Below are 11,524 nucleotides of genomic sequence, written 5' to 3'. Positions count from 1 at the left end.
ATTTTTCAAACATCTGGGGACTCTTTTGCCTCCCTCCTAAAACCCTAAGAACTGAAGCTGAATTTTGATGCAGAAATTTTATGACAAGGACCATAGAACAGATATTTTCCCTAGTAAAATCGTATCTCTGCAGGGCTTTTCCTCTTCATAAAACACCTTGAGTTGTTCCAGCTAAGAGATGCTATGTCAATAAGGTCCACGGAAACCGGCTTGAGCACACCTGTCTTACCTCCGAGCTTCTGAGCAGCTTCACTGTAACCAATCTATCATCCCTAAACTCCGGGAGACTCAGGACCTTCAAATTTTTCATTAATGCTTTGTCCTTTTGAATAGTGCATATTCTATTTCTAATTGTAAACAGTACTAAAACTTTGGTTGGGGTTGTATCCATGCTGGAATGATTTCTACATTCCCCATTGTTCTTATCTCAAATCACAAATGAGAATGAGAGAAAAACTATGGTTGCATGTGTTGGTTTTGTTCATGTTATGGCATTCAACAATTCTAGCACTCTGGGAAGCTGAGGATCACAAGTTTGAGCTCAACTTAAGCAATTTAGCAGCTAAGCCAGATCCTGTCTCAAAATGAAAAATAAAAGGTGCTAGGGTTGCTGCTTGATGTGAAGATCCTGGTTTCATTTCCTAGTAACATGTGCACGCATGCATGCGCACACACACATACACACACACACACACACTTACAAACATGACTTTCTTAGTCTTAACCACTATCCCATCTAGACTCTTCATAAAATATTCAGCACCTACTTTAAATAACCATCGAGGAACATTTTTACTGGAACTATAACCAGAAAGAAAACAGAAATCTGCTAAATAAAAGAGTCATTACTCAAATGATGTTGGAAAAAACTTCTATAAAAGTTTTGTGTCATTATTCTCAAAGGTAGGCACAAATTTTAGGAGGGAAAACATGCGCAATGTTTAAAATGAGCTATACAATTTTATGTCAAACGTTTACATGTACATGTTATATTAATGTTAGTTTTACTACATGATATTAGTTTAAGTATTAGTAAATTAGAATCTGTGAAAATATCTATGAGCTATAAATCAAGCTTATCTAATTGGATTTTCTTGCTGCAAGCCCAGAAGTAAAACTACATGCCTCAGAGGACACACCAGATGATGCTGTAGGGAAACTGAACTCTAAATTACATGACTGAGTGAATTTATCATGAAAATGGATCAGACTTCCTGAAGGCTAATCTATTATGATTTTGATAATGAAAATATAAGATTAAAAATTGTGATAATTCTGATTGGTATAATCTGGACTTAAAACATTAGTTTTGAAAGCATTAAGCTTGTGATCATTAAATGAAAATGGAACATCAAGATAATTTATTCAGTGGTTCTCAAAGTCTCTGAAGCTATCTGTAACAAATATGTGGTTAATTATATGAAATTCACCAAAAAAAAAATAATAATAGCTAGTCAGAGACAAAGTTAAGAAAAGCAACAGAGTTTTTAAATGTTCTTGTATAGATTTTTGTAAAGAATCTCAAATATAAATGCAAATTTCTAGTTCAGTTTGAACATAACTATTATTCTACTTTTGATGGTTATCTTTTCAATAGATAAAATGTTCTGCATACTTTCCAACTCTTAAATTAGATCGTAAGTCCATTAAGGACAATAATCCATATGCCTCATTTTCTCTCCACTATTAACACCTAGTATATAGACACACATACATATTCTCTCCATTGTTTAGAGTGGAGACATTATTTTAAATATTGATAGTTATTTTGAAGTTTTCTATTGCCAGACAGCAAAGTTTGGACTTTAAATTTCAGACATAAGATCAAAAAACCCAAAATGTCAAAGGACTCCTCCTTTCTAAGCATCCCTTCCAGAAATCGCAGTGCAGTATCCTGGGAGACTGCCACAGCATTCAAGCTCTGCTGGGGAAGAAGTCACATCTACATTTACTACAATGATTTTTGAAAGAACAATAAAAAGTAAACACAAAAAAGCAGATATGCCTCATTAAAAATAAAAACCCATACAACCTTGAATAAATATGAGATGGAATGAAGACGGTGTTCATATTTTCCACTCCTGGTTTTGAAGTACATAGAAGAGGATGATTTAAGATTACAAAATAGGGGCTGGGGACTTAGCTCACTGGCATAAGCGCCTGCCTTGCAAGCAGGCAGTTGTGAGTTCAATCCCTGGTACTGATAAAAAAAATAAAATTGCAAAATAATTAAAAAGAAACTGCCTATATACTCTAATTGAATGGTGATTTTGGACCTCTAGAAAGTAACCTATATTTGTATAGTGTGATGGAGCTGTGTAAGATGTTGTTTGATATAGCACACAATGGACGTAGGCATTAAAAATCTTCTAAAATAATTTTCTTTAGTAATCTAAATATAACTTATTCACATGTGTTCAAGTAAAAAGAACTAATTGCCCAAGTGATTTTGCATTCTTCCTCCCTCGTTCCTTTCTTTCTTTCCTTGTCTTCTATTTATACCGTGCACAACAGTAGCACAAGGTTGAAAGATCATCTTGGTGGTGCACCACTATGCAACAAAACACTTGCCCCCACAGGGCTGCAGAGCACAGAGCACCGCCCTTAACAATTAGCTCTCAAGGTCACTGAACCTAACGGATGAACAGGGGCATTTTTATTTGACCAAATGTAACAGCTCTTTTTCTACACCTAACAGAATCTTGCTGGATGATAGAAAACAAGCAAACAGACAAGGAAAGTAAAAGATTTGCCCATCCACTAAACGTTAACTGGCAGCAAGAACCTAAAGGATCAGCAATTTTTGCTATGATAATTTATGCTTGCTAAGATTTAATTTGCTTTTCCAATTACTCTCAATCTCCCATATCAAACTTTAACCTTTGTTTTAATAATCTGTGGCAAATTGCTGCTATCTCACAAACATTTTAATACATTCAAATCTCCTCAGGAAATATGTTATAACGAAGTCACACCAAAAAAAAAGTGTGAATTAGTATACACAAAAATTTACTTTTTAAAATAATTACTAAGCATTGAATTTCATTCAAATAAAAATAATCTCTGAGAGGTTTGTATGGAGAGATAAGCGTAGGTAACACATAAAGCCAATAAACAAAACTACTAGGTGTCTAATGCCACATTTTTCATGCCTAGATGACCATTCTCCAGCTTAATTTCTGCCCCCAGAAAGCCATTTTGAGTTGTTAACTCTCTGCAGGATTAAAAAAAAAAGTGGAAGATTAAGTATTACCATGAATTCTTTCTTTATCTAGATTCTTCTCTCACATCTGAGAGGCATCCTGATACGATTCAGGTAGACATGCTCTTAAGAGCTTTTTAAAATTTTACTTTATGTATTTACATTAATAAAATATGGTCAAAGACTACCAGGATATTAATTACTTAAGCAATTACTGTGGCAAACACTTGTTTGAATTTTATGGAAAATTCTCAGTTTTAAACAGTCGGCTCTGTAGTTCCCATGAGACAGTACTGACGTTTTATAACATACAGTAGTTCCTTGCAACCCAAAGGAGACATTCCAGGACTGCCTGTGAATGTCTGAAAGTACAGAAAGAGATTAGCAACAATAGCCAATAATAAGATAGAATAACTGCAACAATATACTATACTAAAATAGCCAGTGTCATTATTTTGCCACTTAGGAATGGTGATGATGGGCAGCTTGATCAAAAGCATGGTGAGCCCGTGCCAGAGGATTTGATAACCAAGAGGAAGAGCCTACGCTTATGGGCATAGGGACAACAGGAAGCTGATGGAGCAGGACAGCAGGATATTTCATTACAGCATCTAGAAGTTTCCACAGCTTGAAGCTTATAATTCATACTTTTCTGAGATTTTCTATTTCACATTTTCAAATCAGAGCTGACTAGAGGTAAGGGAAAGCCTCAGGAAGCAAAACCACCATTTTGAACTCAGAACAATCCTACAATCTCCCATGCTGCCAACATGTTAAAAATCTTCTGTATTACATTTTTAGAAACAAAGTAAACTTTTAAAGGACTGAATTCTGTGTAGAGACATGGTCCTATGTCCTTTAAAAAGAGATTTTAAGTAACATTGAAAGTTCATTGTCAGAGGAAAAGATTCCTTTGTGACCTGTTAGACCCTCACACTGAGCAAGGTTAGTGTGTAAGCAAGGTATTGTCATGGAACTTCCCCATGAAGATTCAGTTGTTGCAGACAGCAGTTGGAGTAATTCATCTGACCATCTTTGACCTTGCAAGGCGCTAGGGGTCAAAGCTCCTAGCACCAAGGCGACAGCGATACTTGAGCACTAAGATGAAGAAAAGAGAGGCTTCCTGTGCCGCCCCACAGCCATCAGATGGAGACTGAGTGTCTGGCTGAAGGAACCCATGCTTCATTTCCCTGGGGACAACTGGGGCCCTGCTTCAAGGGAACTGGTCTGTCACCGAGGTGACCTCTCGTTAGGAACAGTCAACCATGCAGATCCTGAGACCTACAGGGAATGTGGGTGTCCTCCAAACAGGTACCTTACATATTCTCACAAAGACTTCTCGGCACCATCAGGGACTCTCCCAGCAACCTCCAGGACCAGAGAGGACTTGAGAGGCACTGCATGGCTAGAGCCTGAGCCATAACTTTAAACTATGACTGAGAGAGAGAGAGAGAAGAGAGAGAGAGAGAGAGAGAGAGAGAGAGAGAGAGAGAGAGAGAGAATATGTGATACAGTCCAAATATTCAGTGACTGTGTAAATTTTTAAAATATATTACAGTAGGTGACACACTATCATTCCCTCTCAAAATACAAAACAAAAAATCCAACCCTCTCTTCAATTACACTAATCCCAATAATTTTTCCATTCTCTGAGGCAGTTCTGAAAGTCCTCTTTTGTGAGTGTCATTGGTTGCTCTGTCCTGGCTGCCTTGATGTCCTGAATCACTTCAAAATGTTTGCCTTTCGTGGTCATTTTGACTCTAGGAAAGAGCTGGAAATTGTTTGGTGCCAGATCGGATGAACAAGATGGAACACGACATGTCATGGTTTTACAAGCCTGCTTTTCTTTTGAATAGAACTCGGCAATAGCATTCACCATGTTTCTTATCACAGCTGGTAAGGACACTCAAAAAAGAGGACTTCTGGAAGTGCTTCAGAACGTGATCAGAAAGATAGGAGAGCTGTGTTGGAAGTGAGGGAGTCTGTGTTAAGAGGGATGAAGGGCAGTGTGTTTTTTACTCTAATAAATTTCTCATGGAAATATTCACCATATTTTTCAAACACACCTCGTATAACTTATCTCTGTCTCATTCAGTGTCTCACAGATCCAATTTCATTATTAAGTAGCATAGCCTAAAGGCACTATGTTTTATCCCTGGGTCATCATTCTGATTACTTAATAGAATCAGATACTACATAAACTACATACTGATCCACAGGAAATAACATAAAACATTCATATGCCGTTACACAGTTTAAACTGCTTTGTTTTGTTTTGTTTTGCTTGGTTTCTTTTTTCTTGACTGTGTAAATCAGTCGACTTGTCATTTTCTGCCCTTCCACACAAGAGCAGAAAGAGCAGAAGGCAGGTCTCTAGGACTGGCCACTGCAGAGCTGAAAACCAGATAGAGTAAAACAGAAAAAGCAAAGTCCGTGAGCTCAGAGCCTCGTATCTGATCAAACCTTAACATCACTGCTTCCATTGCTTCTCTGAATATTTATTTTAACTTTGAGTTTTAGTCTTTGGCCTTTAGTGCCAGAAATATTCTTCCATGTTTAGATAAGTCACTTTCATCCAGGTCCAAAAATGCTGGGGTGAGGGTCAGATCCGAATCCCGGCATATCCCAAGGCAAATGTCTCCAACTGGACCATACTTGGAATGCCTGGACTGCTGTCCCTGCAGCTGACGAGGGGCTGCTTGGGGTCTTTTTATTTTTTTTTATCTCCCCTATCTTTTTTTGCTTAGTTTACACAGCAGCAAAGACTATAAACTGCTTTGAGACTCTTCCCAGCCCCTCTGCAGCTAAACTGAAGACAGAAGAGCCTGTGGACATTTTCAGCTTGACCCTACCTGTGTTTGGCTTTCGCCACTTGACCGTGTCAGCATTCCAGGACCATGAGAGAATGCCACGCTTACAGCCCAACAGGAAGAGCAGTAAGCCAGGCGTTGACATCACCTGACAGATGTGTTTCTCAAGTGGGAAATTTTATTCAAGGCTTTTTCATGGAACTCATTGACACAGAAAAGGAATAAAGAAAAAAAAAAAGAAAGAAAGAAAGAGGGAGAGAGAAAGTCAGTGCCATGATGGGCATGTTTTGCACCCCATAAAAAGGGATTGAGATGACTCAACCTCACCTCCCTTCCTCTCCACCCCCTCCTCATTCATCCTTTGTGTCTGGAAGTAAATGTTTCTGAAACACTATAGCTACCGGCAGACCAGCAACACATAATAACATGGTAGCAACACATAAAGCTGTCAGTCTGCAAGGAAAATAGATGGTTAGGTTGAGGGGGTAAATGGACTAAATCAATTTGAACATGCATGTTAAGGACTGTGAAAGGGCAGAGTTTAGTGCTGCTAGGCTGGAAAACATTTGTCTCTGTCTTCTTGTATTTCCACAGTGCTGGGCAGAATCCACCCACAGGCTTCTCACTTGGCTCCAGTCTGACTCTGTAACTGATTAATGGCAGCTGGAGGTGTCCAGTAATTTCCTCACCTAATAATAAACTACAACCCACAATGGAGGTTCCCCTCGGGCCCACATTTAACATACCTATACTTAGGGCCAGGAGGTAGCCAATTACCCTGTCTCTGTGCCCACTACTTAGAAAATTCATGCTGCCGCAAAGCTAAAGCAATTTTGTTTACCATGAAGACCCCATTCTGTCTACAACCGACAGACTATTCTTTTTACACAATGACCATGCATTGAGCTCATTCCAGGCAGGAAAAGAAAACACACTTCAGAAATCTTTCTAGCAGGTCTACATGATGCATCTTAAAATAATTCCCTGTTTTGCCAAAAATGTGGGAGAAAAAAACTCAGACAGTGGACCTGATATTAAAACCCCTTTTTGGAACTTCAATTTAAAATTACGTTACTAAAATGCCAGGTTGTAATTGCAAAGCCTGAAGCCTAAGCAACCAGTCTAATTCCCTGCTTCCTGAGGCATCCTATAAACAAGTTTGTATTCGGGCAGTGCTTCCTCTCAGACTCATTTGGAAAGGAGAAGCCCTCCATGCCACATACTGTACGGTGATTATGTGGATTAGCTTTGCAGTGTTAATTAAGTGGTTAGCCTCAACATTTGTATTTATAGTAAGTAACACAATTAATTATAAACTAAGGGATAATGTATAATATATATCATGATGTGGATGTTCAAATGTATGTGTGTATGTGTGCATGCGCACGCATGTTAGCTGCACAGGAATGCAGTGTGAGCTAATACAGAGCCTACCCAGACCTGCACTCAGATCTCATTTCTGGTGCTTAATTGTGTGACCTCCTGGGAGAATCTCAGTACCTCTGAACTTTTGTTTCCTTGCTTGAAAATGAGAATAATCTTTATCATGAGGGCACTGTATGCAATCTATAATTAATTTCACATACAAGGGGTAAAATCTAAAATTATGTGATTGTGTAAAATACATAAAGCATGGAAAGGACTGTTTTAAATCTACAGTTCAGTAACATTAAATACATTCATACTATCGTGTTACTGCCACTCCCATCCATATACAGGACTCTTTGCATCTTGCAAGACAGCAACTCTGTAGCCATTAAACCAAAGTTGCGTCCTCTCTGTCCCCTAGTCTCTTACAACAACCATCTAATTTCTGTGGCTATGATCTTGGCTATCCACAATACCTCAGGCAAGTGAAGTCATACAGTAATTTGCCTTTTATGACTGGTTGATTTTATTTTGTAAAGTGTTTTCAAGGTTCATTCATGTTGTAGCATATGTTAAAGTTTCTTTCCTTTTGAAGGCTAATATTCTGTTCTCTTTTTCATATATATAATATTCTGTTCTCTCTTTCATATAGATAGATAGATAGATAGATAGATAGATAGATAGATAGACAGACCTCATTCGATCATCTGTGACTGGTTTGCTACCCCCCTTTTGGCTGTTTGAATAATGCTAATGTGAACCCAGGTACACACTCTCTTTGCTATCTTTTCATTTCTTTTAGACACATACTCAGAAGTAAAATTTGGGGAGCATAACAATAAGTGTATATTGCAATAGTTAATAATCATTCTATTCCTTTGTTTAGGACCAAGAGGAAAAGGAGGCTGTACTAAAGATGGAGAAAGAATCTTTTTGCTCCTTCTGTTGCCAGAAATATAGAGAAATTGTTTGCCTCTTTGTCAGTTTCACTTTCAGAGGGCCTCAGAATAATCTGATCTATAACAAAGGAGAGAGAGGAAACCATTTGGCTCCAGCATTATGGAAACACCCAGAATCTGTGATGATGAATCCCCTATTTAAATCTTCTATGTTTACAAGAAAATCATACATTAATTAGAGCCTTATATGTATCATATTTTTAAATAAAGCAAAATGTCTAAATTTCACTGAATTATCATCATGTTTTATGTTTCAAAGAATAATGTATTATAAGAAAGTACTGAGGATGACCAGGAAACTGATAGCAAAAATAGCTATTTGTATGCAGGTGAATAAGGAGACTGGCACAGTATTTTCAAAAGAAAAACAAAATGGCAGGGGAAAGGAGAAAAATAATGGTAGAGGGTCAGGGATTTAGCTCCGTGGCATAAGTGCCTACTTGGCAAGCACGAGGTTGAGTGGTTTGATCCTCAGTACAAAAGAAAAAATGAAATTATGGAAATATCAGTTCAACAGCAACAATGGCAGAGTTAATCAAAGATAATGCACACATCAGACATCAGCCACTAGACCTGGTTAGTCAGCTTTCCATTACTGCAACAAACGCCTGCAATAATCGGCTTTCAAAAAGAAACTTTCATCTGAGCTCCAGGTTTCAGAAGCTTCAGTCCACAGACAGCTGGCCTCGCTGCTCATGGGCCTGCGGCAGCTCATCATGGCAGGATCTTGTGCTACAACAAGCTGTTCTTAGCAGTTCAGAAGTGAAAGAGAGCAAAGGAAGGGACAAGGGTCCCATAATTCTTTGAGTTTATGCCCTCAGTCCCCTAAAGGTATCCCTAGACCTCACCTCCTAAAGACCCTGTGACCTCCCAGGAGCACTGTGGGCTGGGGGCCAATCCTTCAACACATGGCCTTTGTGAGGCCATCTGAGATATAAGCTCTAACAGCCAGACACAGTAAGGACAGATAAGGGATATTCCAGCTTGGCGACAAAAGATGTCCTGGAATTACCTTTTGTCCCTTTGTTGGTTCAGCTAAAAGGGACAGAGCAATTTACTTGATGAATTCATGGCAAGTGACAGTAATAACAGAACACAGTAAGTGCTCCATAAACAAGACTGCCATTGTGCCAATATAGATTAACAATTGTACTTCATGCTCTGTTCTACTTAGGCTAAAACTTTCTATTAATAAAAGTAATAAAACCTGCAAGGAAAAAGAGACCTCAGGAAATAACACCTACTAACATGATAGGGTAAATAAAATGTCTGCAGACCTCAGAACTTTATTGATGATCAATTCTAAAAAGCAAAACTTTTAGAAAGCCTGGAAAAAAATTCAAAGACTTGAAGCACTAAAGGCATATGAATTCTTAACAAATAACCGCCCTAAACGGATATATCTTATATAGAGCTAATCTGGCAGGGATCCTTCTGTTATCTCTGATTATTATCAGGTAATGTTACAGTGGCCACAAAGGACCTCATGGCATCTTCAGGCCAATTTTTTTTTCTCATCAGCATCTCAATGTCTATATAAGAAACAGATCTCTCTCCATATCAAAATCTGACTCTACCTCCTCATTTCTGTCAGTCCAGTTGCACCAATTATTTAATGAGATTAAACAAGATTTAAGAAATGCTTCCTGAATATTTACAATGTACCAGGCAATAAGCAAGATGAATAAATAAGTAATGATAAGTTAATAATGAAACAACAATAGACACACTGTGTATACAAGAACCTCCTCAATCACAGCTGAGACAGAGGTAAATATCTTTTCAGAGGAGAGACACTGATACAATCAGGGAAGTTAAGAGAGAGCTTCTTGCCATGACTGTAAAAGTTCCAAAGAAAGAGGGAAAGAGAAGAGTAGGCGTGATCCGGACTGTGAAGGGGAAAAAGACGATGTATGTGGTGAGAAGGGGAAAAGGAGGTGACATGTTGGCAGAGGAAATAACAATCATGAAGCCCCTCCCTGTGAATTGGTAGAAAGTCAGTATCACTGAAGGAAGAGACTAATCAGGAGGCAACTGCCTTAAGCTTTCCCATCACTGAGATTCAAAATCCAATACCCACAGCTGAATGGAAGAAAAGTTTATTTTGGTTCATGTTTTCAGTCCATGATTGGCTGGCTCCAAAACAAAACGGAAAAGCAGAGGAGTATGCTGCACAAAAACTGCTTATGTTATGGTAGCCAGGAAGCAGGGGGCGGAGGGACAGCAGGAGGCAGACCCTCCCACATCACGCCCACAGTGACCTGCCTTTTCCCACCAAGCCTGTGTCCTAACAGCTTCCCAGAATTCATCAACCACTAATGAACTAGTGCCCCAGGATCCAAAAGCTGCTGTCCAAAAGCCCCACCTCAGAGCATGTGAGGCCTTTTGAGGGACATTCTAGATCTAAATCATCACAGCAGCTAAGGAAGATTTGACGCTAGCTCAATTCGCACTCAGATAACTCAAAATTGTATAGACCATGTTAAAGATTTTGATCTTTCCCCTTAGTCTCATGAGAGGCCTTGAAAATGCCAGTGAAAAGGACAAAGACATGAGTTCAAATCTTATCTTTCCATTTGCTAGCATTTTCATCTTGTAATAATTAATTTCTATTACTGACTAGTAATTTACCTACCAACTTGTGTATATCTGTGAGTCCCATTAAGGTCATCTATTTGATAATAATTTATCATTTTTAATGCGAGGTAGCAATGATTGTGGCAAATATAACAATAATTGTGATGCTAGTAGGCTTATAAATTTGTATTGCATCGCTTTGCTGTTGTTTTAGTTACTTTCATCCCTGCTGGGACAAAATACCCAATGTCCAAAGTCAAGGGAGGAAAAACTTATTTTTACAATTTGTAAAGATTTCAGTCCATAATAGATTGTCTCTAAGGAAGAATGGTATGGCAGACAGGCAGAGGGGAACAGTTCATGGTGGCCACAAGATAGCAAACCATCAGGGACTTTAACAGCATCTTTCTGCTCTTCTATATTTTATCCAAGCTGCCAGGACTAGAGCAGAACCAACCCAGTCAGTGGACTGACATAGTAACTATCCACCCTTACTCCTGGCATTACACTACAAACCAGTCACACACTCAAGATCTAGCCACCTTTGAAAAAGCTCCAACTATGACTGAATGCGGCTTTGAGGGGACATCCAGGCAGCTGTGATAACA

The sequence above is a fragment of the Cavia porcellus genome, unplaced genomic scaffold (assembly GCF_034190915.1).
Source record: "Cavia porcellus strain 051 isolate PalLab524CR breed Dunkin Hartley unplaced genomic scaffold, mCavPor4.1 scaffold_14, whole genome shotgun sequence".
Taxonomy (NCBI): Eukaryota; Metazoa; Chordata; class Mammalia; order Rodentia; family Caviidae; genus Cavia; species Cavia porcellus.
The sequence above is the reverse complement of the archived record's forward strand: the minus strand, read 5'-3'. Positions refer to the sequence as shown.